This window comes from Lipotes vexillifer, unplaced genomic scaffold, assembly GCF_000442215.2.
Source record: "Lipotes vexillifer unplaced genomic scaffold, Lipotes_vexillifer_v1.1 scaffold35, whole genome shotgun sequence".
In the NCBI taxonomy this organism is placed as follows: domain Eukaryota; kingdom Metazoa; phylum Chordata; class Mammalia; order Artiodactyla; family Lipotidae; genus Lipotes; species Lipotes vexillifer.
Window position 1 is genome coordinate 1142247 of NW_006780561.1, and position 25973 is coordinate 1168219.

The 25973-nt window shown below is 41.9% G+C and overlaps 1 pseudogene; it reads left to right on the forward strand.

The window, feature by feature from the left end:
- The first annotated feature begins 8299 nt into the window (after positions 1–8299).
- On the forward strand, positions 8300–8712 carry LOC103073662 (60S ribosomal protein L10 pseudogene; annotated as a pseudogene).
- The last annotated feature ends 17261 nt before the right edge of the window (positions 8713–25973 follow it).

Sequence of the window (25973 nt, forward strand, 5' to 3'; positions counted from 1 at the left end):
TATATATATATATATATATATATATATATAAAACAATTGTTTTTGATGGTTTCTATAGGAGTCATGTACACTAAGACACTTTCCTTCTGTGATCATTAGCCCCTGTGCTACCCAGGCTATGATAATTTAGAGAAAAAGCAGCCTTCTCAAAAAAACTCTTCAGATGCTGATTAAAATTCAGGGCATAAAAAAAGACAGCATTTGTTGTTAGTTTTTGAAGAGCTTTGCTATAAAGGAGATAAGAGAAATGGACCTGTAGCTATACATGGAGGTGGAGCAATAGCAAAAAAGCCCATAAATAAATGTTATTAAAAAATTTTTAATTGGAGTGTAGTTGATTTACAATGTTGTGTTACTTTCCACTGTACAGCACAGTGAATCAGTTATACATACACATATATCCACTCTCTTTTAGATTATTTTCTCATATAGGTCATTACAGAGTACTGAGTAGAGTTTCCTGTGCAAAAAGCCCAATTTTAAACACTTCCTCTAGTGGTGGCTTATAAGTTAAAAGTGCTGGGGAATTCTCATGCTATTGTTTAGATAAACTACCAGTAAGTGTACTGTATATCCCCGTCTCTCTGTTATTCAAGCCCCTAGTAAGCAGATCCTACCAGATCAGGGTGGCAGCTACCTATGAACAGCTCCCTAGAACAGCATTTTTCAAACTGTGTGCCCCAACTCCTTTATGGGTCAGAAATTCTGATAGTCAGAATCAGCCATAAAAAAAGTGAAATGGTGGGGACTTCCCCGGTGGTCCAGTGGTTAAGACTCCATGCTTCCACTGCAGGGGGCAAGGGTTTGATCCCTGGTCGGGGAACTAAGATCCCGCGTGCTGCATGGTGCGGCCACACACACACACACACACACACACACACACACACACACACACAAAGTGAAATAGAATAGGTGAGGATAGAACAGAAAATATCAGGAAGCGCAAGTAATGTTTTGTAAAATGTTTGTTGATTTATGTGTGTGTGTGTGCGTGTGCGTGTGCGTGTGTGTGCGTGTGTGTGCATGTGTGTGTGTGTATACTGGGTCATAATTCCTACCCCCAAGTAATAACAATAATAATAGTTATTATTAAATTATAATTATTATTTTACTCTGATGATCCATATAAAGGTAACGTGACCCTAATATTTCCTAGGCTGAGATGTGGATAATTTCTATCAATGGGAGAGAAGGTAGGTTACCTTTCATAGTCCCCCCAAAAGGATAAACCTTTTAGTCCTTCAACATGCCTTTGACAACTTATATACCTATGTATAGCTTCCGTGTTATTTTCGTATTGACCCTTTCTTAGTCCTGACATTTAGATTTCTGACCTTTTATTTATTACTTTTTGCACTTCTGTTTCTATTTGGGTTTTGAATGGATTCAAGTGGTTTATTTTATGATATTTCTTAGCAAATATATTTAGCAAATCTTTGTTATAAGGTTTATAAGGTTATAAATCTTTGTTATAAGGAAATGCCATAGATTGAATTATGCCTGGTCATTACTGCCAGTTTAGGACATTTTTTATTAACCTCTTAATTAAATAATTTGAGATTTAATAGAAGTTAACATTATTGATAGCCCATTGATTGATATCGGTTTCTAAATATCATGTGGGTTTTTCAATTGTGTGATTTGTCTCAAAGTAAAAGACCCATTTTTTTTTTTTTTTTGCGGTTCGCGGGCCTCTCATTGTTGTGGCCTCTCCTGTTGCGGAGCACAGGCTCCGGACGCGCAGGCTCAGAGGCCATGGCTCACGGGCCCAGCCGCTCCGTGGCATGTGGGATCTTCCTGGACCGGGGCACGAACCTGTGTCCCCTGCATCGGCAGGCGGACTCTCAACCACTGCGCCACCAGGGAAGCCCAAGACCCAATTTTTGATTAGGTAAATGTTTATTTATCACATGAGAGTTATATATGACTTACATAGTTAATTTTAAAATAACTGATTCCATCACTTTAAACTACAGCCTTAGCTTATAGGTCACGTTTTGGACTCAAATCCCAGTTATGTCACTCAGCTATGAGGCATCTACTCTTCAGGTAATAGAGCTGATAAGGTCAGGATTAGAGCTTAAATATATTTAGCACCTAGTAGGTTCTTATTTAATGGTGGCTAATATTATTACATATGTTCCACAAATAGTTTTCACAGCTGAAGATTTAGGTCTGTAGTGATTCCTGGCTAGCAAGGCAAAATTCAACCAAGATATTTTGTCTACATATAAAAATACACTGACTATATTATGATAAATGTTCAGATAAGTTTCATATAAAGCCTAAACATTCTCATGATTGAATTTCTTACTTTTTAGGTAGAAGTTTGTCAGTTGTTGACTTACATGGTCACCCTGTCACAGCCTTGCCTTATAAGGCCATGCCTTATTTCTTGTAGCCTGTAAAACATATACCAGATGGAAAGAGAGGTGGAAGGTCAGGTCTGAAGGCTACCACACGTCCCTTTCCTTCTAATGGCAGGAAGGAGCGTCTGTTCAGAAGTCTATGTTCTATGTGGTAGACAACTATTTTGAATCAGGCCTAGTTTAAAAGCTACATCTTCTAAAAAAAAAATCTTTCTTCATCTCCATAGTGAAAATCACTTCCTCGGTTTTCAAAATGGGGTTTCTGGAGCCTTGGGGTTCTTTGGATACACCTTAGGTGGCCCCTCCTGAAAGAAGACCACTTACTGGACAGGGCTAGGGGAACCCCAACTGGACAACAAATCAGGTGGAGCTGTTCTCCCATATAGTGTTGAAGATGCATAAATATGTGAAGAGGTGAACATTTTTCATAGAAGTACCTTAATTCTATGGTGGAACACATGCATACATACAGATACATGCATTTCTATACATAAACAGCTGTATCTCTTCTTTGGAGACGATGATAAATATTGCTAGCTGTGTTTGAGGATATGGGTGACCGAAAGCCCTTTCCACACTACTTACAAATAAAAGGCTAGTTTATTTGTGGCCACAGCTGTTGTTTGCAGAGTTGATTATTGAGCACAGCTTTGTCTTTTAGGCTTCTAGGTCTCCTAATTGTCAGGCCAGGTTTGTATATGCCAAGAAACTAATATTGGACCTCTCAAAATAGGCAGAGCATGACTAAACACATTATACTAAGATAGCACATCCAACTGCAATCTAATGAGCCCTGGCTGTCATCGGCCAGCTGTACTACATTAAATGGCCTCTAGGAGGCTAAAAGGTTTGGGCAGCAGGAGAGGTGGAATCATCAGCTTTCTCATAATATCAGAGTACTATTTTATGGTTTTGGATCATTTAGATAATATGATAAAATAGACAAAATTCATTTTGTCACATTATTTACACATTGGTTTAGAATTCCTTAAAAAGCATTTTCGGAACTTCCCTGGTGGTGCAGTGGTTAAGCACGGGTTCGATCCCTGGTCCGGGAAGATCCCACAGGCCACGGAGTAACTAAGCCCGCGAGCCACAACTACTGAGCCTGCATGCCACAACTACTGAAGCCGGCACGCCTAGAGCCCGTGCTCCGCAACAAGAGAAGCCACCGCAATGAGAAACCTGCGCACCGCAACCAAGAGTAGCCCCCGTTCGACGCAACTAGAGAAAGCCCGCGTGCAGCAACGAAGACCCAACGCAACCAAAAATAAAAAAATAGTTTTTTTTAAAAAAAGCATTTTCTAGGATTTTGTCCAGGTCTATGTAGTCAACCCAAAGAATGCCCACTGAATATGTGTGTCATTCTCATCAAATTTTTATTTACGCAAATACAAATCCAACAAATGCCATCTGTGGCCCTTAGAGTTTCTAAGTCTTATTTCCTAAGGCATTAAGCTGAAGAAAACAAATTCTAAGCTTTTTGTATAAATAAAAGAGTTAACACAGTGATCATAATAAGAAAAACTCCACGGTGTCATTCCCACAGCCGCATCCTCTCATCGCATAAATAGTGTTTGCTTCTGAAAGTCTAGGCAGAAACAAAGCACAGGCAGATGATGACCTAGCAGTGCTGCAAGAGGCACAACTTTTATGCTGCTTTTGGTCTTTTTGCTTTAAAGTTTTCATCCTAATGACATGGTTGGGAGATTGTCAGGTACCACATATTTGGCAGATACACAAAGAACATCAAAATTCACAGTAGAAATAGGCTGAAAAGAACTAATTTGCTCTCTGCAAAATCATAACCAGGTAGGTTGAAAATGAAAATGTAATTGCTCAACTGCATAGTGGCATCCAGGCCAGCCTGGGAGACGTTGTGGGCAAGTTATATTTATCCTGGTTTCTCTTCAGCCTGCTTCCCCTTCTCCCCTCTGCACCTTTCATGCTGGTGCCTTCCCCTCCCTTTCCTAGCAAGGCCAAGTTCTCAGCCTCTTCGGGGCTGCTCAGGGCTCTCCAACATAGCACATGCTACTGCTGCCCGTTCCTTGCCCTGTCGTTTTCATTCTCCATGGGAACATCTGCCTACCTGTCTTTACCTAATCTGACTCCTGTTCTACCAACCTGAAACCACCATGAGAGTCGGATTATATCCTGACCCAAATTATCAGCAGAATCTCAGGCAATGGAGATATTTTTGATTTGTGGAAAGTTTTAAATTATACCACAAAACATTCACCTATTATGCCTAATTATAAGGCTGATATTACCGGAGGAATATGTTTTGGTACAAGGAACCATCATTCTTTTAAAAATTTACTGCTTAAATAAACGGTATATATCTTTTTTCTCGCCTAATCTCAACCCCATCGGCAGAATAAAAAGTCTTTTAAAAAATAATTAATTAATTTTTGGCTGCATTGGGTTTTCGTTGCTGCCTGCAGGCTTTCTCTAGTTGCAGCGAGCGGGGGCTACTCTTCGTTGCGGTGCGCGGGCTTCTCACTGCGGCGGCTTCTCTTGTTGCGGAGCACGGGCTCTAGGCACGCGGGCTTCTGTAGCTGTGGTGCATGGGCTTAGTTGCTTCGCAGCATGTGGGATCTTCCCGGACCACGACTCCAACCCGTGTCCCCTGCATTGGCAGGCGGATTCTTAACCACTGTGCCACCAGGGAAGTCCCCAGGATAAAAATTATGCTTGAACTAAAACCTAAATATGTGGCATATCATTGCCAGTTAAGGACATTTTAAATAGATTTGATTTATTGACTAGGTCTCAGACCTTTAACTTTGGAATTTACTCTTTATTTTCAATAAAATGACCATATGCTCATTTGAGGACAGTATAAATAAATTCCCTCTAATTTATACTGTCTGTTTTTTGGCTTTCTTTTTTATTGTGAACATTATAATAAGGGTGATATTTCACATATTGATGACTTTTAGCCAACTGATGGTAGTATACACTCCCTCTCATTCCACTGAAAGTATATTTGGTGCTAAATTCAACCCTTTGATTCTTGGTTTCTCTTAGCTGCAGATGGGTGTACTGCATTTTGATTTATTCACTCTCTAAACAGTTAAATCATTCCTCAACTTTACTACTCATCGAAAAATTCTCACAAGAAAATGTTTTCCCTCTTAACTTAATGATTTACTGTCCTTTATGTCTAGAAACTTGCTTTATAACCAAGAGTCTTTTATATTAAACTAACCTACAAAAGCACACAGGAGTAAAGATGATTTCGAATTAACCCTTAATATTAAACAAATTAGTATAATTTCTTTGTATAGGGTTTCAGGGGGTTCCCAAAATCTCATGGATGCTCTCCGTGGATCTCCTGATTCAGAAATCATTTCATGAGACCAGTTTCCAACCTCCTAGGCGATATTTCCACCTACATATCCATCGGTCCTTTCAGCCTTACAGATAGTTGGAAAAGGAAACTCAGATGTCACCCTCTGTCCCACCTTCCTGCAGCAAATCCCTCTTGATTTTTCTGTTTCTGTTAGTGCTGCCTTTATTTCATTTTTCTAACCTGGAATTAAAGTACCCCCCCCCAGCTCTAATATTCTATGTATAGACCTATGTTTATGTATAACTCTTTTCCCCAAAGCTCTACATCCAAGTCCCTAAATTCTATTCATTCATCCTTTAACATCTTTTTTTTCCCCATCCATCTCTTCTCCCCCTAAACCCTCTGTTAATTCAACCCTTCAACTTTTTATTCCTAAACAACTGCATTAACCTTCTAATAGTTTCAATTACCTCCTGTCTTGCCCATTTTCTTTCTGGGGGTGAAATAGATGTGGGGGAAGAGGGAGTTCAAGGAGTGGGGGATGCTTTTGTTGCCATTATCTGTTTCACTCTTCCAGTGGCTTCCTCCTACTGTCTCAGAGATTTGTCATTTGTCTCATGTCTCCTTCTGGATTATGACTCTTCAAGGGTCAGGACAGATCTGACTGAGATGTTTTCTTTAGAGCTCCAAACACAATGCTTACACTTTGGTGCTTAATAAATAAAATTTAATTGGTAGTATTCATGAATTTATTTTAATATTCAGTGTTGCATCTCAACAGTTGGCTATATTCTCATTGCCAGTGTGCATGTCTCTCATGAACTTGTTTTAAATTTTCTCATCCAACCCCATAGAGGAAGCTATCCTGTTTGGATCACTGGATGCCTTAATCACTTTTGTATTATTCAACTGCACTTTTAGGAAGGTACATTCTCTTACTTTGACTCCACATTCCACATCAAAACTAAAACCAAACAAAAGAAACGACTGCATCCCAACAACCCAACTAAGAACGATTTCTTCTAAAGCCATCAAGACTTTTCAATTATGCATGGTTATGGCTAGGAAGTTTAGAAAGTTTAATCAGAATTCTAAGTGTTTTAACTAACGAAACCAAAGCCAAAGGGTGATCTTGCCATCTTCCTACAAAGTTTTCTCCTCTCCTAAATGTCATTTTCTATCATCCATTTTCCCCCCATTTCTCCTTTCTGAACTCTTTCTCCTAGGAAAAACTTAGAAACGTCCAATTTTCAATGTACAATTCCAACCTCAACCAACTGACATGGTATGGGGGAGAGAATTCAAATGATTACACATTCATGACATTTTTGATGGGAGAATGTCATCTCTGGGGGATCAAAGTAACATCTGAGTGACCCAGAAGCGACAAGAATATCTGATCTGATCAGACCAGGTCTGATTCCTGGGAGCTGCAGACTGGATGGAAAGCACCTGTCTAGATGCCTCAAGGCATCTTGGCTCCTGGCTTCTGAGAAGGGAATGCTTTGTGGGAGAAGCCTCTCTCTCACCTCTCCTTGGAATGCAAGTGTTCAGTTAAGGTCTTTTGACTTGAAATGAGAGTAATGAAGGGCCCCAGGGACTTTGCACCCACACTGGTGTTTGCCTCAGAGCTGACTGATGCAAGATCCTAAGATATATCAGTAGCTTGGTATTCCTATAAGAGAGAGTGGAGATCCTGTGCTTGAGTTGTTATATAAATAGTTGGAGACATCTGATTTTTTTTTCCTTTAAAAATATAATATCCTGTCCATATCCAATCTATTTCAAATAATGGTGAGAATCAGTCATTCTTAAAGTAAATGATAGAAATCTGTGAAGTGAGGCTCATTCTCACCAGTAGGTGTCTCTATTCCATCATGCTCTCTCCCAAACTCACCTAGCTTTCCCCTGGAAATACAGATGTTACATAAAAAGTATCTTTGCTTTAGAAATCGTATACTTTAAAGAGAAGAAGTGCCACACTTTGGTACTTAAATTAGCTTTGCTGCCAAGCTTTGTCTTACTTGAATCAGTGGTGCATTTCTGAGCAAAAGAGCAATAACTAAGTTTCTAGGTATGTGAGGCTGCTCAAAAGGTCAGACTCTTTCTCCTAAACATTTATTCCCTTGCCTATAAATTAAAACCTGGGCTTGAGCATCCTCTGGAGTTATCTCAGGTGTTAATTATTGAGAGATGGGCAACATGACACTTAAGTATGTAGCCTCTGGCTCCAGACTATCTGGGTCCAGCTGCTGGCTGTGCTTCTTATTACTGGATTGATCTTCCTCGAGCTACTTATTCATTTTGTGCTTCAGTTTCCTCACATATAAAAAGGGGATAATGATAATATTAGCACCACATGACAAAGCTGTTATAAAGCATAAATACCATATCTAAAGTGGTTAGAACACTGCATGGCATGTGATAGGTTGTATAAATATCTTTTACATATACAGGATATATGTATCTTATTGATACAGGATATGAAAAATATAAAAAATAAACATATACAGGATATGAAAAGTAAAAAATAAAAATAAATTTATATGTTTGCAGCCAGTTAAGCCGACTGTGCTCTTTTCCCCATGGGGGCCCGGTACGCAATGGCTGCACACAGCAGCCTCCTCGGTAGTATATGCAGCCTGTTGTTGCCTGTATGGGTTGCCCTAAGGGACCTTGGAGACAGCCCTTTCCAGTGGACATTAGTGACTGGCATGCTGTCCCCAATCTAGGCTCCAGACAGGTATGCGTGGTGCCTTTGGAAAGCCCCAGGGCACAGTGGCCAGGGTCCACATTGGCCAGGTCATAATGTCCATCCGCACCAAGCTGCAGAACAAGGAGCATGTGACTGAGGCCCTCCGCAGGGCCAAGTTCAAGTTCCCTGGCCGCCAGAAGATCCACATCTCCAAGAAGTGGGGATTTACCAAGTTTAATGCAGATGAATTTGAAAACATGGTGGCAGAAAAGTGGCTCATTCCAGATGGCTGTGGGGTCAAGTACATCCCTAATCGTGGCCCCCTGGACAAATGGCGGGCCCTGCACTTGTGAGAGCCTTGGCGCTGCCCCCTCCCTACCCATGCCCACCAATAAACTCTACTTTCTTTTCCCTGTAAAAAAAAAAAAAATAATAAAAATAAATAAATTTATATGAAAAATAAAAGCTAGTTCCCACTTTGAACTGAGTTAATAAGTAAGGTCACTGTAGGGCATGTGTCCACCTTCTTTGTGACTTGTCTCTCAAAGCCTATGGATGTTGGAGTGATGAAACTCTAAATATAGTGGAGGTTTTCCCTGAACTCAGTTGTTTGGATCACCTCATGTATTTTCCTACAAGAGGAGAGCCACAAACCATCTCCCATCCACCACAACCCACGACGATCCTTTCCATGTGAAGTTGGGTTTCATGCCTTGAGTTGTTACAAACACAACATGAAAAGTGGGGAAAGTGAGATAAACTAAGGGACTAAATCAATGGGAAGATGACCCACCATGAAAACGCACAAAAATTTTGTGAACTAGCCCACCAACTATCCTGATTTTCCAGGCAAGCTTTGCTGGGGACGTAAATTAAATGGAGGGAGATGTTTAAAAGTGACAACTGAGCATTTACATGCATCAGCTCATAACAATGTCTCAAACATATTTGAAAGTAGGTACAATTATCATCCTTAGTTTACAGAAGGGAAAAGGAAAGACCAAGTGGTTAAGGGCCAAGCACAGGGCTAAATAGTTGACATATGTTAATTCGTCTCGTCCTCCCTACTACACTGCCAGCTGATTCTGTTGTCCTTATTATACCAAGTGGGAAATGGAGGCACAGAGAGATTAAGTGACTCACCCATAGCTGGTAAGTGGCAGAAGCAGGATTTGAATCTAGCCAGTCTGGCTCCAGAGACTGTCCTGGTAAAGAAGGCATTAGTGCAGTGGTTTGCAAACTTGAGATTGTACGGTAAGAATCACCTGCTGCAAGTCACGCCACTGAGGTGATGCTGAAAATTGGAGATGACGAAAACCCTGGCTAAGAAGCAGTGCTGGCTAATGAGAAGGGATCTGGCTCTGGTTCGATCAGTGATGTTTATCTAAGAACGAATCATTTGGTGCCTCAGTTCCCTTGGCTGTTAAATGCTATTTCCAGGTGAAAGGCTTTGAATGGTGTGTGCCTGTGTATGACTGTGTGTGTGTCTGTGAGTGTGTGCTGGTGTGTGTGTGCATGTGTTTGGAGGAAATAAAGCTTGTTTGGTTTGAGGCTAAAGGTCCTAATACAGATCCCGTACAATGTCCACACAAGGATAAGCACATCCCGAATCTGTACGTTCTCTGTTAGCGTTGCTGGGAAGGCAAGGCCGGTCTTGAATTCACAAAGGTCATGGAGAAGAGCCGAAGTGGAGCCTAAAGATGTAGGCTCTTGTCGGAGTGTCTGCTCAACAGACACCTCGTAATGCTCTCAATGGGAAAATGAGTTCTCCATGTGAATATGCATGCACTGCAGAAAATCGCTACTGATGCTATAGAGATTTTAATTCCTTTTCAAAAGAGCCTTGAGAACAGAATAAACACATTATGCTTGGATGGTGTATTCAAGAAGGCTGCTCTATAGGAAAAGACTTTAGAATGATTCTTTCCCCTTTCCTTTGCCAGTGGCTGTCAATGCACAATAAAAAGCTAGAATGGGGCGTCCACATCCAGGCCCTGAAGGTCTTTTTGTAACACACTGAACCAGTGCACTGAGGCAAAATCAAATTTCTATAGTCAGAAAACATTTTTAACTTTCTCTTATGCCCCTGCCCTGTGCTGTTTTTTTTTTTTTTTCTTTTTCAAAAAAGTGTTTGCATAGTCAAGAGTGATCCAGATCTAGCAACTTCTCTCATCTGCCGTAATCTTGCTGCTGTCTCCACCCTTCTCCGGAAACTGCTGTCTCAGGGGTCAGTGATCCTACTTGTCTCAGAATTCCATGTCACTTTACAGCCCTTACCTTTCTTGACCCACTGGTAGGATTTTAGTCTACTGACTCTCTTCCTCTGGATACATCTTCCCTTGGCTTCCATGATGTTCTGGCACTCTCTGCAGTTTCCTTTTACCCCCCTGGCTGCCTCCCAATCTCCACTGTGCTTGTCCTTTACATATCCTTTCAACGCTGATGTTCTTTCATACACTCCTCTTTCCCTTCATCATTTCTTCCAGTGGTTCCCAATACCATCTATATACACTGGTGGTGCTCAAATCTACATTTCCAGGGTAGATGATCCTGCTACACTACCACCACCAGTAAGGATTTATGGAGGCTAAGTGCTACCACCCACCACTAAAGATTTATTGAGGCTAAGCATTATCTCATTTCTTTCTCTGTCCTTTGAAGTAGGTAATATCATGATCCCAGTTTGTGATGAAGAAATAGGTTTAGTAATGTAATGTCCAAGCTCACACAGCTCATAAGTGACTTGAACCAAGGTCTCCTCTGACTCAAAAGCCCAGGCTGCTGTGAAATATGCCAACACGGGAACGACGATCAACCAGAGCAGCCACAAAGACTGTGGAAATTTCTGTGCTTAGTTCCAGATCTGTTGACCCAACGAACCACTGAGTACTTCCCCCGGCTTGTCCCATGGGTACTTTTTTACCAACATACCTCAGACCGAATTCACCATCTCTCCTCTGTCGCCGAAATATTCCTCTTCTGTGCTCTCTGCACAGTGAAAGGCCCCACTGTCCCACAGTGATGCCAGCATCCTGGACACCTCCTCTCTCCTTCCCTCTTCACCCATCAGTCCCGTAGCCTGACAAATCAACCTCTGAAATATTTCTCACACCTATTCGTCACTCTCCATCCCTTCCGCTGCTCCCGGAGTGCGGGTCACCATCATCTGGCCCAGATGAACGCCTCAGCCTTGGAACCGTCTTTTCTCCCCATGCCCTGCTCCTCCTGAGTGTGTTGGCCACCCTGGAACCAATCAGCTTTCCAAAATGCAAAGCCCATCTCCCATCACCCTCACCATAAAGCTCAATTCCTGATGTGGATCACAAGGCACTGGGTGATCTTGTTCCCGGTTAACTCAACAGGCTCTCCATCACCTCCTGCCCCTTTTGTCTCCTCGCCCACTTGCCTCCCCCTCCCGTGCTCGAGAACCCCTCTCACTGCCTCTCACATGCCACATCTCTACTGATTAACTCTTTTTTTAAAAATAAATGTATTTATTTTTATTTTAGGCTGTGTTGGGTCTTCGTTGTGGTGTGCGGGCTTCTCTTGCTGCCGAGCACGGGCTCTAGGCACGTGGGCTTCAGTAGCTGTGGCACTTGGGGTCAGTAGTTGTGGCTCGCGGGCTCTAGAGTGCAGGCTCAGTAGTGGTGGTGCAGGGGCTTAGTTGCTCCGCGGCATGTGGGATCTTCCCGGCCCAGGGCTCGAATCCGTGTCCCCTGCATTGGCAGGCGGATTCTCAACCACTGTGCCACCAGGGAAGCCCTCTACCGATTAACTCTTGGCCTCAGTTGGTTCCCAGCTTAGATCACGTGTCCTCTGGGACCACGTGTCCCTTGGGACCAGGTTGCTGCTCCCTGTGCCTTTCCTATCAGGATGCTTACTGCACTGAGCTGCATGTGCTCATTTGCTGTTTTGCTCATCTGTCCCTAAACTTTGCAAGGACAGTGGCCACATTCATGCCCATCTTTCTAATCCTTCTATCCCCACTTCCTGATATACGGCCCACGCTAAATAAATATTGGTTGACTAACTGTCTGACTTAACCTGGAGTTTCAACCTTCCTGAAACTGTCTGACAAACGGCCAGCAAGAAACGTAGCAAATTGATGTTCTGCTGATTGTCACTTGTGTCAAGCCCAAGTTTGGATCAGCCCCTGGCTCAAGGATATTTTTGCTGCGTGGGTCCCCTGAGTCAGAGAGTTTTTACAAGCCAGGCCCTACTCTCTCTATAGGAGGGGAACCATCCTCTGGAGGGTACGCCTTGCAAAGGTTATTAATCTCCTAAGAAAGCAGAGGGATGTCTGGATACTGTGATTCAGCCTCTCCACTTCTAATGTTCTGCGGCTTCTGCCTTTGTGTAAACCTCATCCTCCATGACCCCTCCCTGATCTTCCTGCCTCCCTACTCACCCTTTCCCATCCTGCCACCTCAAGAAGGCTCCTGAAACACTATCTTAATTGTTTTGACATTTTTGTTGGCTTCTCATTGCCTACAAAGCTGTTTATCATTTTGCCCCAAACCTATTTTTCCACACTGAGCTATGCTTACTTCTCTGTTAAGAGGCTATGAGCCCTTGGAGGGAAGAAACAACACTTCATTCATCAGTTCATCTGTTCATCACCTACCAATCAATTCACCAATTAACAGAGCATTGCTGTGTGCCAGGCACTGGGATAAACTGGTAAGCAAAATCAGACATGGTTCCTGTTTTTAAGTAGGGCAGACAGGCATTAGTAAAATAACCAGTAAATGAGTTTATTTACCAACAAATACATTCTGTAAAGGAAAGGCTGAGGTGATCTACGACAAAGAAGACTGACCTAGACTGTAGGTCAGGGATGCTTTCCCGAGGAAGTGATGGTTCACATAAAGGATATGGAGGAGATAAGTAGGGGTAGAATGAAAAGTTTATATTCCTTCACTGTTCAAAGCTCTTCTTCAGTGCATGGCAGAGGAGAGGCGCTCAATAAATATTTCCTGAATGAATTAGGAATGGTGGGGAAAAACACCTACGGAAAAGTCAACTTAGAGCAGGACATGCCAGAAGAAGAGATTGAACACAGTCTCAATTCAAGTGGAGAATGACAGTTCTGTAGACAGACGTACCAGCACCAGTGTCTTAGGAGGTTGGGAAAAAAAGGAATTCTCTACCTCTACTCAAATAGCAAGGAAGAAATGAATTGGAAGTTAAATGTAAGAACTGATTAGTTCCAGATGTAAATCTTATCACAGAACAATAAGTGGATACCAAGGCTAATTTTTAAATTTGTCCATTGGGTTCACAGACAGTAGGGAGGCCACCCTGGGCCACCGCGAATCTAAATTACTAAAAATGGTGGCATACAGGCAGAGAGGCACTGATGCTTTCAGGACCCACCTCTGGCACAGTCTGACTTTGAAGCCTTTTAAATACAGCTTTGATTTTCTATTTGCAGACATTTTTTTGTGTGCGTTCAGAGAATCCAAATGGGTCCCAGTATTCCTCCAGGTCAAATTCGTCTTTTAAGTTTGCGTGAAGCCTCTAGGCAGGGACTTTAAGCAGGGTCTGCTCTGCTGGGCATATTTTGTGTCTTGGATTGACTTTATCTGCTCAATCCACCTTCCACTTTGCATAACATACAGTTTGCTCTTTTAAAAAATAGAATTTTCAATAGTTTATGAGTACCGTACCTTGGATTTATTTGTTGAGGTTACTTCATGGTTGGTTAAATTCTTTGTAAATAAAAGTAGCAAGGAACACATACTTATCAGCAAGTACCTAATTTTACTTGCAAGCAAACAAACATTGATTTGTTTCTCTGCTATTAATGGAAGCATTCTTATGGTGGTACTGATTGTACCACATCTCGGGGTTAGAATATGAAGAGATACATCTTTGTAATCACAGACACACACAGTTAAAATTGCCCAGTGCGTCCTTCAAGGACAGGTAATATGAGGTCACGACTGGTAGTTCTGGTGCAAAAGTGTGATATTTATAATGGAAAATTTAACATTAATTAGAAAGCAATCAAATGACAAGGCAGTCTTTGCTGTCAGGAAAGATATATTTTAAAAAGTCAAAACATTGTGAGTCACTCACTTACAATGCAATTCTCTATTTTGCCTCCACCTCGTTAATTTGCAAACCAGCTTCTGCTCTAAGAGAGGAAATGATTTTTTACATAAAATCACGGAAGCAGCTTTCTTTCATTATGTAGTCTGAATTCTACAGAGTATCTTTTAAACTCTTTCGAAGCTACTGCATATTTTAGTTGTAAAGAAACTGAAACAAATACTTTTTCTAAATTATAAATTATGTTTAATTTTACCTAATCTTAGGCCTAATAGAGATGACCCAAATCTCTTCCTGGAAATGTTTTATTTTATTCTATTTTAAAAAAATTTATTTATTTAATTTATTTTTGGCTGCATTGGGTCTTCGCTGCTGTGCGTGGGCTTTCTCTACTTGCGGTGAGCGGGGGCTACTCTTCGTTGCGGTGTGTGGGCTTCTCATTGCAGTGGCTTCTCTTGTTGCGAAACACGGGCTCTAGGCACGCGGGCTTCAGTAGTTGTGGCACGTGGGCTCAGTAGTTGTGGCTCGCGGGCTCTAGAGTGCAGGCTCATTAGTTGTGGTGCCCGGGCTTAGTTGCTCCGCGGCATGTGGGATCTTCCCGGACCAGGGCTCGAACCTGTGTCCCCTGCACTGACAGGCAGATTCCTAACCACTGTTCCACCAGGGAAGTCCCTGGAAATGTTTTAGTTACTAGCTAGAGTCTTAAGATCTACAGGGGAATAAAAAAGCAGAGGATTCATTGGCTTCTTAAAATAGGAGGCTTAGGGTAAAAACTGTAAAAGGCTTCAGAAATTAAGGCATCAGAAATGAATGTTCTTTAGTGGAGAAGAAAGAGCAAAAGGCACAATGCCAGGTTCTCACTTTGCTTTGTATTGTTTTCTCCCCTAAACCTTCTTTAAATACAGTGAACAGTTTTACTTATATGCAGAAATGAAGCCTAAGATATTCATATGAAAGTGAATATGGCAGCTCCAGTACTGCTTGACAACTTGACATAAGTATCAAGGGGAAGAAGAGAGAAAATTGAATAGTGGCTTGCTTCCAATGATGGATGAGAAAGGTCTCGTTGAGGGTGAATCCTGCGGATTTGACTCTGCATTTTCCCTCCTACGGGCAGTGGCCCTGAGGGATTCTGCACCCTGGATTTTCATCTCAAATAACTTATATGAATTCCCGATGGTCTGGTGGCTGTTGGTGAGTACAGTGTTCTGCATGAGTTCTGGACTGAGCTGAATAATCAGCCTTCCCAAAGTTCTTGGTGGGTTCCGGGTTAAAGAGGGGTGCTGCCACAGACTTTAGGTGTCTGACTGAAGGCCCTTTTGTTAGAAGCAAGCGTGTCTCATATGCAGAGCAGTTGAAATGTCCTACTTCCTGGTGACCAATCAGTGGCATTGCAGTGCCTGTGCTTTTGGGCAATCAGAGTCACATACTCACAGCGGAGGACTCACCTGCCCTGAGCGGCCCCTGCACTTTGCAGAGGTGTCATCACTCTCCTTTTGCTGAGAGTCTTCTTCCTTATAAAAATGCCCCACATCATTAAAATTGACCTAACTTTCTAATCTGCTTATAATTTTAGCACATAAATATTTCCCTAAGGCTCTGAGTTTTATTTCTATTTTCTGCAGTTACGCTTCCAGTGTCTTTCTTTATTTTTACTTTATTATTATTATTATTATTTTTTGCGGTACTTGGGCCTCTCACTGTTGTGGCCTCTCCCGTTGCGGAGCACAGGCTCCAGACGCGCAGGCTCAGCGGCCATGGCTCACGGGCCCAGCCCCTACGCTGCATGTGGGATCTTCCCGGACCGGGGCACGAACCCGTGTCCCCTGCATTGGCAGGCGGGTTCTCAACCACTGGGCCACCAGGGAAGCCCCAGTGTCTTTCTTTAAATCCCATCTGAATGGCTAAAGTGAAGCAGAGAACTGCAAGATCCTGTTAATTGGGAACCTTCTAGATGGCCAGCCTGGAGGGAGCAAAAGGAGAAGAGAGACCCTTCCATAAGGCTGGAAGAGTGCATTTCATCAGTCTTCAGTGAGTTTTAAAATATTCCAGGGCTTCCCTGGTGGCGCAGTGGTTGAGAGTCCGCCTGCCGATGCAGGGGACGCGGGTTCGTGCCCCGGTCCGGGAAGATCCCACATGCCGCGGAGCGGCTGGGCCCGTGAGCCGTGGCCGCTGAGCCTGCGCGTCCGGAGCCTGTGCTCCACAACGGGAGAGGCCACAGCAGTGAGAGGCCCGCGTACCGCAAGAAAAAAAAATTCCAGTATGTTCATTTTCAGAGGCCAGGCTTAACTTAGAAGAGTTTTTGAGAAACTTTTAGAGACATTGGTTCTTAGGCCGTTGAAATAAACCATTTGATAGAACAGGAGTGAGAAACTCATTGAAAGTGAGGTCGATACTTGGCAGGTGGTTTCATGGTTAAAAGACAATCCTGTGTGGTTCTCCAGATCTTGTGGAAGAGTTCAGTTATAGTTGCCTCCTATCCATCCACCCACCCATCCATCCACCCCACCCATCATTCATCCATCCATCCAGCCGTCCAGTGTTCATCTCTGTACAAGGTACAAGGAATACAAAAGTGAACAGGGCAGGTTCCTGTCCCCTAGATGTTCTATTCTGGTGAAAGAGAAAAAGGGAGGAAGGAAAGGATGGAGGAGAGAAGAAGCAGGTAAAGGGTGAGAGGTGAGGGCGGGCATTTGAGCAAAGGATTACCATATAGTGCAATGCATTTTCAAGTACGAGTTCACATAAAGTGCTATAGGAGCACCAATAAAGAAGGTGTTTTTTTTAAACACCAAAGCTACTTAGAGGCATCCAGCTAAGCTAATTTAATTTGTATCTCAGTTTCTTTCTCTTGTCTAATTGTGAAAGAACTTTGAAATGTCCAAGATCGAAAAATGGGGAGAGATTAATATTATACAGAAAGTGGACAATCCACTTTGGTTAACTGAATCGCAAAGGGTCTAAAATTCTTTATCTACGCTTAAAAATAGCATTGTAGTTGTGCATCTTGGTAATGCTATACTTACCTGTAAGCACATCATTTGAATAAAAATAATTGGCAATATAGCCAACTTCTGTATACAAAAGCAAATCATTTAGATAAAAATAGAAAGAGATGAAAATGGAAGAAAGATGGTCTAAAGATAAGAAATGAGAAATGGGAATATTTCAATTACACTCTACTTCTCAACACCTTTAAAAAATAACCTGGGGATCTATTTTTACTTCTACCACTCATATGGGATTTGGCCTACTTTGGGCTGTGGTTATTTGTTTATATCGCCACATGGTTTTTTTTTTTTTTTTTTTTTTTTTTTTTTTTTTTGTGGTACACGGGCCTCTCACTGCTGTGGCCTCTTCCGTTGCGGAGCACAGGCCCCGGATGCGCAGGCTCAGCGGCCACGGCTCACGGGCCCAGCCGCTCCACGGCATGTGGGATCTTCCCGGACCGGGACACGAACCCGTGTCTCCTGCATCGGCAGGCAGACTCTCAACCACTGCACCACCAGGGAAGCCCTCGCCACATGGTTTTACCTCCCCTATTAGCGTGTAATTATCTCAAGGGCAAAGAGCTGTGTCTTATCCATCCAAGAGCTACATAAAAGTTAGTTTTTGTTGTATAAAGAAATATGTTTTTCATTCTTAAACCTAAAATAGGTAGAAAGGGAAACCTATATGTTATTTACCTGATCAAGACTGCAAGATCTGACTTCTTAGATGTCTAGCTTTCATGGGGAAGATCTTTTCAGAGATAACCTTTGGTTTAAGGTCGTGGAATATTTGAGAGGTGTTTCTATCATTTTGAATCTTATTTTGTGTCAAGAAACTGGCATGATTTCCCTTAAGTAGTTTTAAAAGGTCAACTCAAGAGTGTCAATATTTGTCTTCAAAACAATTTGAAACCAAAATAATTTCAGACTAGATGTATGAATACAACTGGAATTTTGACTTTCTGACTCACTTCAACTTCCACAGTCATAGAGCCTGAATTTTAGAGTTAGAACTGAATGAAGAGATTACCCCAAACCATTTCTTATGAAGAAAAAGGAGCCTTGCCAAAGGTCACAGATGACTAGCAACAATACTGGGACCTTGCAAAACTCCGATTTCCCAATTTTTCCTTTATACGTCTTTTTTACTATGTATTTCTTCACATATGGAGAAAAATAGGACACAAAGGAAGACGTATGCCAATTTCCCTTACTAGTCAGCCATCAGAGACAAAATCACAGAAGTCAGTAACACTATCCCAAATACTGATGGTAGACTTCACTAATATCCCTAAACCATATTATCTCCTAAAAGCCGATACGTCTTTTCTACAGCGGCTGGGTTTTTCATTCATTTGTTCACTTAACAATTATTTTATGAACTCTTAGGAAATAGGCTCTATCAGAGCGAAATAACAGTAGATATTTCCTTCAGTAATCAAACAATTTGGTCAACTCTAGCCCTATCCCAGGGGACTCCAGTGTCTTTCTAATGCCTTTGCCTCTAAGCTTCTCCACATTCTGAACTTCAATTCCCTTCCAATTCATCTGTTGACTCCCATGGCCCCCGAGGACCTTGCTATCACCTGGCACTGCTCCAAATCTGAAATCTCAAACTCTAAAATTGCACACTGTGATCCAAGCTTCACGTTCATCTGGCTTTCTCATTCCTCACCTTCTACAACACCCATCTTTGACTCTTCATCATGGACTTTGGTCCCTTAACTCCTTCCTCATTAGACCCTTATTAGCTTCATTTCCTTCTTCATCCAGCCTAGAATCCATTCTCTTGACAATACCTTCAGTGCCACGGGTGCCCTGTCCATACCACCCCAACCCTGACACAGATTAAGTCAACCACTTGCATTTTTAAAAAATTTATTTAATTTATTTATTTTTGGCTGCGTTGGGTCTTCATTGCTGCGCATGGGCCCCCTTCAGTTGCGGTGAGCGGGGCTACTCTTTGTTGTGGTAAGTGGGCTTCTCATCGTGGTGGCTTCTCCCGTTGTGGAGCACAGGCTCTAGGTGCATAGGCTTCAGCAGTTGCAGCACGCGGGCTCAGTAGTTGCGGCTCGTGGGCTTAGTTGCTCCGCAGCATGTGGGATCCTCCTGGACGAGGGCTCGAACCCGTGTCCCCTGCATTGGCAGGCAGATTCCCAACCACTGCGCCACCAGGGAAGCCCTTCTGCTTGCATTCTTAAAATCCTGTACTTGGTCCATGAACCATTGCTGAGGAAATTTGCTCTACTATGCTGACTGATGCGAGGAGAAACTCAAAGATCAGAGTCTAGGCTGACCCTTCAAAACTGCTGATTAGTTCTATCCTACCTTGTTTCTCAGCTTCAGCTATTCCAACGCTTCCCCGCTCCTCTTGAGATGCCAACTACACACTTACCTCTGTCTTGATTCACTGATGATCCCTGTTTTCAATTTCAACAGAAAACGGAAGCACCAGATTTGAAGAATCTCACATTCCTACCCTGTTTCTCCAACATAACATCATCTACACTTGATTTTCACTGCTGATGGGAATGCAAAATGGCACAGCCTCTATGGAATGCAATATAGCAGCACCCAGCAAAAGTACATATACCTTGAATCAGCAAACCCACTTCTAGGAATCTATCTGAAAGATAAAATGGCAAAAACACAAAGTGACCTAGGCACAAAGCTATTAATTCTAATACTGTTAAGAAGAAAAGATTGGAAACAGCCCAAGTGTTCTTCAGTACCTTAAACCAAGGCACATCCACAGGAGCACAGTGTAGCTGTAAAAGAGAAATGGGGGCTATGATGGTGTGATCTTCAGAATTCACTCAGTGAAAAAAGCAAAGTGTAGAAAAAAGTTACTTTTGGTGTAAAAAAAGTGGTGAGGAATTGAGAGATGAATGGATAAAGAAGATGTGGTACATATATACAATGGAATATGAGTCAGCCATGAAAAAGAATGAAATAATGCCATTTGCAGCAACATGGTTGCAACTAGTGATTATCATACTAAGTGAAGTAAGTCAGAAAGAGAAAGACAAATACACATGATATTACTTACATGTGGAATCTAAAATATGACACAAATGAATCTACCTATGAAACAGAAACAGAATCATGGACATAGAGAACAGACTGGTGGTTGCCAAGGGGGAGGGTGTTGGGGGAGGGATGGAGTGGGAGTTTGAGGTTAGCAGATGTAAGCTTTTATATATAGAATGGATAAACAACAAGCTCCTACGGTATAACACAGAGAACTATATTCAATAACCTGGGATAAACCACAATGGAAAAGAATATAAAATTCTGTAAAAAAAAGAGTGCTGAGAATAGGAATCTATGTACATATTTGCTTATATTTTCAGAAAGAACAATGTGTAGCTGTCTGACTCTTATATATTGACTGTTGCCTGTATGCCCCCAGGGCAGAGTTCTGCCTCTTTTTTTTGAAACCCTGCTACTGTTTCTTGCCAATCACTTGCTAAAATGCACCTGAGATGGTCATTCTCCTGGGATAGTCTGCTGCATCTTCCTCTCTGTGTCACCAGAGCTATCCTCTGTAGCAGGTGTCTGTGCCTTTCCCACCAGATTCTAGGTCTCTATCCTTGCTTGGCTGGCTGGATTCCCACAACCCTCTCTGACCTACTGCTTCCAGACTAGAGTGATTCAAAGGGCTAAAACAATGAAATAAATGATGGTTTCAAAAGCAACTTACAGGCATTCAGGACTACTAAAATTACTACTTAAAAATGGAATCTATGCTTCCTCATTTCTTGTACTTAAGTAAGCATAAAGGTCCTCAGCTAAAGCAATTGTCCTTCAGTTGGGCAAATCACTTTACTGGAGCAAAAAAGATAAAGTAAGCTGACAGGCTTTCACTTGGAGAAGTCCTTAAATTAAAGAAAGTCTAGAATAAACGTATCAGAAGCCAAGCTCATTGTTACATCTGAGAAAAGCCCTTAGAATTCGATTGGCTTGGCGTAGTCCTGAGTCTATAGTAAATATTCAGGAGATAGTTATTGAATATGTGTTGAATTTAAACAGTTTTTGTAAAGTTGTCTGAAAAGTGAAGCAAAGTAAAAGTAAAGTTCATGAGCCCATGAAGTGACAACCTTTTAAAATAAATGTCTAGGAAGCTCAGCAAACTTGGAAAGGAATGTGAAAAAGCGAGGGAAAATACTGGCTTGGTTTTGATAAGAGCCCTGGCTTAATTTCAATATATTTGGTAAGTACAGTTTAAGCTAATGTTGCTTTGGCTTCCACAATGCAGTCCAGGAAATAACTATTCCAGAAAAAAAAAAAAAAGTGGTCAGCTTTTCAAGGTCAATGGTGTTTTCTGTCTATAGTTGTAATCTGTCAGATACCTCAGTGGTTTCAAAGAATCCTCCTCAATTCCTTCCAAAGAGGTTCGTCCTTGTTAGACATGCAAATCCTCTTGAATTCCACAGAGAAATAAATCCCCACTTAAAAAGACAGAATTTGAAGTATGAAACGGAAGACAGATAAGACAGTTCCTAGAGTCCAAAGGCTGCTTTTAGAAAAGCTAAGCAATCCTTAAAAATCTAGAGCTATCAGAGGTGACTGCCTTTGAAGTGCAATATAGGCTTTGTAACTGCCCATGGCACCTCTATCTTTCCCCCAGGGTCTGTTACAGTTTCCTCCAAGGCACACCAAGTCCTCCAATATCTGAGAATAGGGTGCATCCGAGAAGTCAAAATTATAAATAAAGAACACAGTCTTAGGGTGAGAATTTCTTTTACTTATGGGATTTTATATAGATTTCCCATATTTTGGATTCATTTAAAACAGCCATCTTTCCTCCCCAAGCAATAATGCTTTCAGGGGTGACAGCAAGACCACCCCAATGAGAGGGAGTGCTAGAGATAGGGTTTTGAGTTAATGAATTTGGGACAAGTGGACAATCAATCTGCGTAATGAGGATCAAGCCCCAGCTTTGGTTGTGCATGGCCTGCAGTGCCAGTCAAGGAGCTAATTTTAAATGATTAGCCACCACTGTCTTTTAAATAGGTTCTTAAATAAAACACTTAATCTTGATCTACGATTACACATGCAAAAAAAGAGGATTGGAATAGTCTGTGGATAATTCAAGGTGAAGATGATTTATACTTCAAGGATCTTGACAGTGGCCAAAGTTGTGTTTCTAAATTTGATGTTCAGATAACTTCTTACATGCTCTATTCACCCGCTAAACTGGATAAGTTAGCATCTGGAGGGCTTAATCATCCAGTTTTTTTTTTTAAAGAGGGCTTAAGTTTTAGCTCAGTTTTTTCTTTTTTAAATTAATTAATTTATTTATTTTTGGCTGTGTTGGGTCTTCGTTTCTGTGCGAGGGCTTTCTCTAGTTGCAGCGAGCGGGGGCCACTCTTCATCGCGGTGCGCGGGCCTCTCACTGTCGCGGCCTCTCTTGTTGCGGAGCACAGGCTCCAGACGCGCAGGCTCAGTAGTTGTGGCTCATGGGCCTAGTTGCTCCGCGGCATGTGGAATCTTCCCAGACCAGGGCTCGAACCCGTGTTCCCTGCATCGGCAGGCAGATTCTCAACCACTGCGCCACCAGGGAAGCCCAATCATCCAGTTTTATTATTATTACATCAAACAGTAAAATGAATTAGATAATTTTCTTATTTTCACTTGATTTTGCATTGTTTTATTAGTTTTCCATTATCTACAGAGTGAAATTCAACGAAAATTTTGAAGGCCACTGTACTCTAGGTATAAGGAATTATATAAACTTAATGAGATGTGGTCTCTGTCACAGTATAGGGGCACAGATAGGAAATATTAAGGCAATTTCCTATATTGTAATGACATAATGCAAAAGTTCAGTCTGGAATTGTCTAGAATTTAGATAATGCACTAATGTTACTTAAATCTATGCATTCGTAAGCACAATCGTAGTCTGTATTTTCCATAAGGCAGTCCAGAACAACAAAATGATTTAAAAATGCCCATTAGGGATAAATAGATATTAACAACAAAAGGGAAAAGAGGGGATTCCCTGGTGGCGCAGTGGTTGAGAGTCCGCCTGCCAATGCAGGGGACGCAGGTTCGTGCCCCGGTCCGGGAGGATCCCACATGCCAAGGAGTGGCTGGGCCCGTGAGCCATGGCCGCTGAGCCTGCGCGTCCGGAGCCTGTGCTCCGCAACGGGAGAGGCCACAACAGTGAGAGTCCCGCTTACCGCAAAACAAAACAAAACAAAAAATAAAATTAGGAACAGAATCTATCCCCTAATCAGCAGCTATATTAATTAGCCCAAATATTTTAAAAATGTATCCAGAAATCATTCAAAAACACTCTGTACCCTGTACTAATTTGGGCAGGCTGCTGTTCATGAGTGTCGGCCCCAAAGATGTTAAAAGCTTTGCTTTGTCTTACCTTCTGCAAAAGGTTTTCTATCATAGGTTTTCAGGACCAAGATTCGCCTCCTCTATGAACCCCTTAGCCTGTGACTCTGTATTTACCTTTTCTCATCTTCACGTCTTGTGCTTCCTAACTTATTCTATAACATGGAGCTTTATTCGACTGTATTAATTTTCTTTTCTTTCTAAAATAAAAATATTTATTTATTTAGTTTTGGCTGCACTGGGTCTTCGTTGCGCGCGCGGGCTTTCTCTAGTTGCGGCGGGAGGGGGCTACTCTTCGTTGTGGTGCACAGGCTTTTCATTGTGGTGGCTTCTCTTGTTGCGGGGCATGGGCTCTAGGCCCGCGGGCTTCAGTAGTTGCGGCACGTGGGCTCAGTAGTTGTGGCTTGTGGGCTCTAGAGTGCAGGTTCTGTAGTTGTGGCACACGGGCTTAGTTGCTCCACGGCACGTGGGATCTTCCCGGACCAGGGCTCAAACTCCCCTGCGTTGGCAGGAGAGTTCTTAACCACTGCGTCACCAGGGAAGCCCCTGAAAAAAATTTAAGGTGTGTTTCTTTTTTTTAAATTGAAATATAGTTTATTTACAATATTATATTAGTTTCAGGTGTATAGCATACTGATTCAGTATTTTTATAGATTATACTTTATTAGAAGTTATTACAAGATAATGGCTGTAATTCCCTGTAGGATATATCCTTGTTGCTTATCTATTTTGTACATAGTAGTTTGTATCTCTTAATCCCATACACCTCACTTGCCCCTCCCCCTTCCCTCTGCCCTCTGGTAACCACTACAAACTATTTGGCTCTTAAGTTTCTATAACAACAGACATCTGGATCAAAAAAAGAAAGTGGCTACACATTTTGGTGTTGTGTAGATATCACGTAAACCTTTTTTCCTGTATTATCTGCTAGGTGGCCAAAACAAAAAGTGAGGTAATGATATGATGACTTGCTAGTTTCAACTAATTTTGATCAGCAATAAACACAAAGATTGAATAAAGTGATGCATATATAAAACCATTTTGCACAGCTCATTTAGAGCTATTGTTATTTTGTGAAAGGTATTATGATTAAATTTTAGGTCTGAATTGTGTTGACTAATTTTGTGGACTTTATATGCTAAAATAGGTAGAAGTCCTACTTCCTGGTGGCTCAGTGGTTAGGAATGCGCCTGCCAATGCAGGGGACGTGGGTTCAAGCCCTGGTCTGGGAAGATCCCACACGCCACAGAGCAACTAAGCCCGTGCGCCACAACTACTGAGCCTGTGCTCTAGAGCCTGCGAGCCACAACTACTGAGCCCGCATGTCCCAACTACTGAAGCCCGCGTGCCTAGAGCTCGTGCTCCACAACAAGAGAAACCACCACAATGAGACGTCCTTGCACCACAACGAAGAGTAGCCGCTGCTCGCCGCAACTACAGAAAGCCTGCCTGCAGCAACGAAGACCCAACGCAGCCGAAAGTAAAATCAATAAAATAAATAAATAAATAAAAATAGGTATAAATCCTAGAAGTGCAAGTAAAGTATCTCAAAGTATGAAATGCATAAAAATCACATGATAATGCAATCAACAGAGTTGGAAAGAACAAAATCAAAGATATACTTTCTGCCCCATGCTGGAATGGAAAATAAACTTAGTGTAATAGGACTTGGGACACAAAATGTATTTATTGTGTCCAGATAGCGAACTGATGAGTATGAATTGCTTTCCAATAAGCAGAATAAATGTCAGGGCAGATAAATCTGTCACGAAAGCAAACAATCTCTTCATAAATAGCAAATCACACTGAGCCACGGCCATCTTGTTTTTTGTCAACTTGCATAAACCTCCTTTCTTTTATCAGTCCTTGGATCAAAATCACCCACATGCATCTTCCTAAGGTCAAACCAAATTTTCTGGCTGTGCAGGAGTCCAAGACAAAATCATTAAAGATCCCCGAGGGTTGATCAGCTGGCACTGCAAAGCTCATAGTTCCAGAAGTGAAATGTTATCATGGCCATTTCCTTAAGCATATTGCTGCCTTTAAAGATTATTTTGCATACTTGTTTGAACAGTAATTTAATTTAATTTACAACCTAATGCCTTTGTGTCCAGAGCTATCAGATGGTAGACAAATTTTCACAGGCAACAATTTTCATAGGGGATTTAGAAAAAAAATTAAATAAGAATTGAGTGAGATATAGAATTAGGTTACAAGGA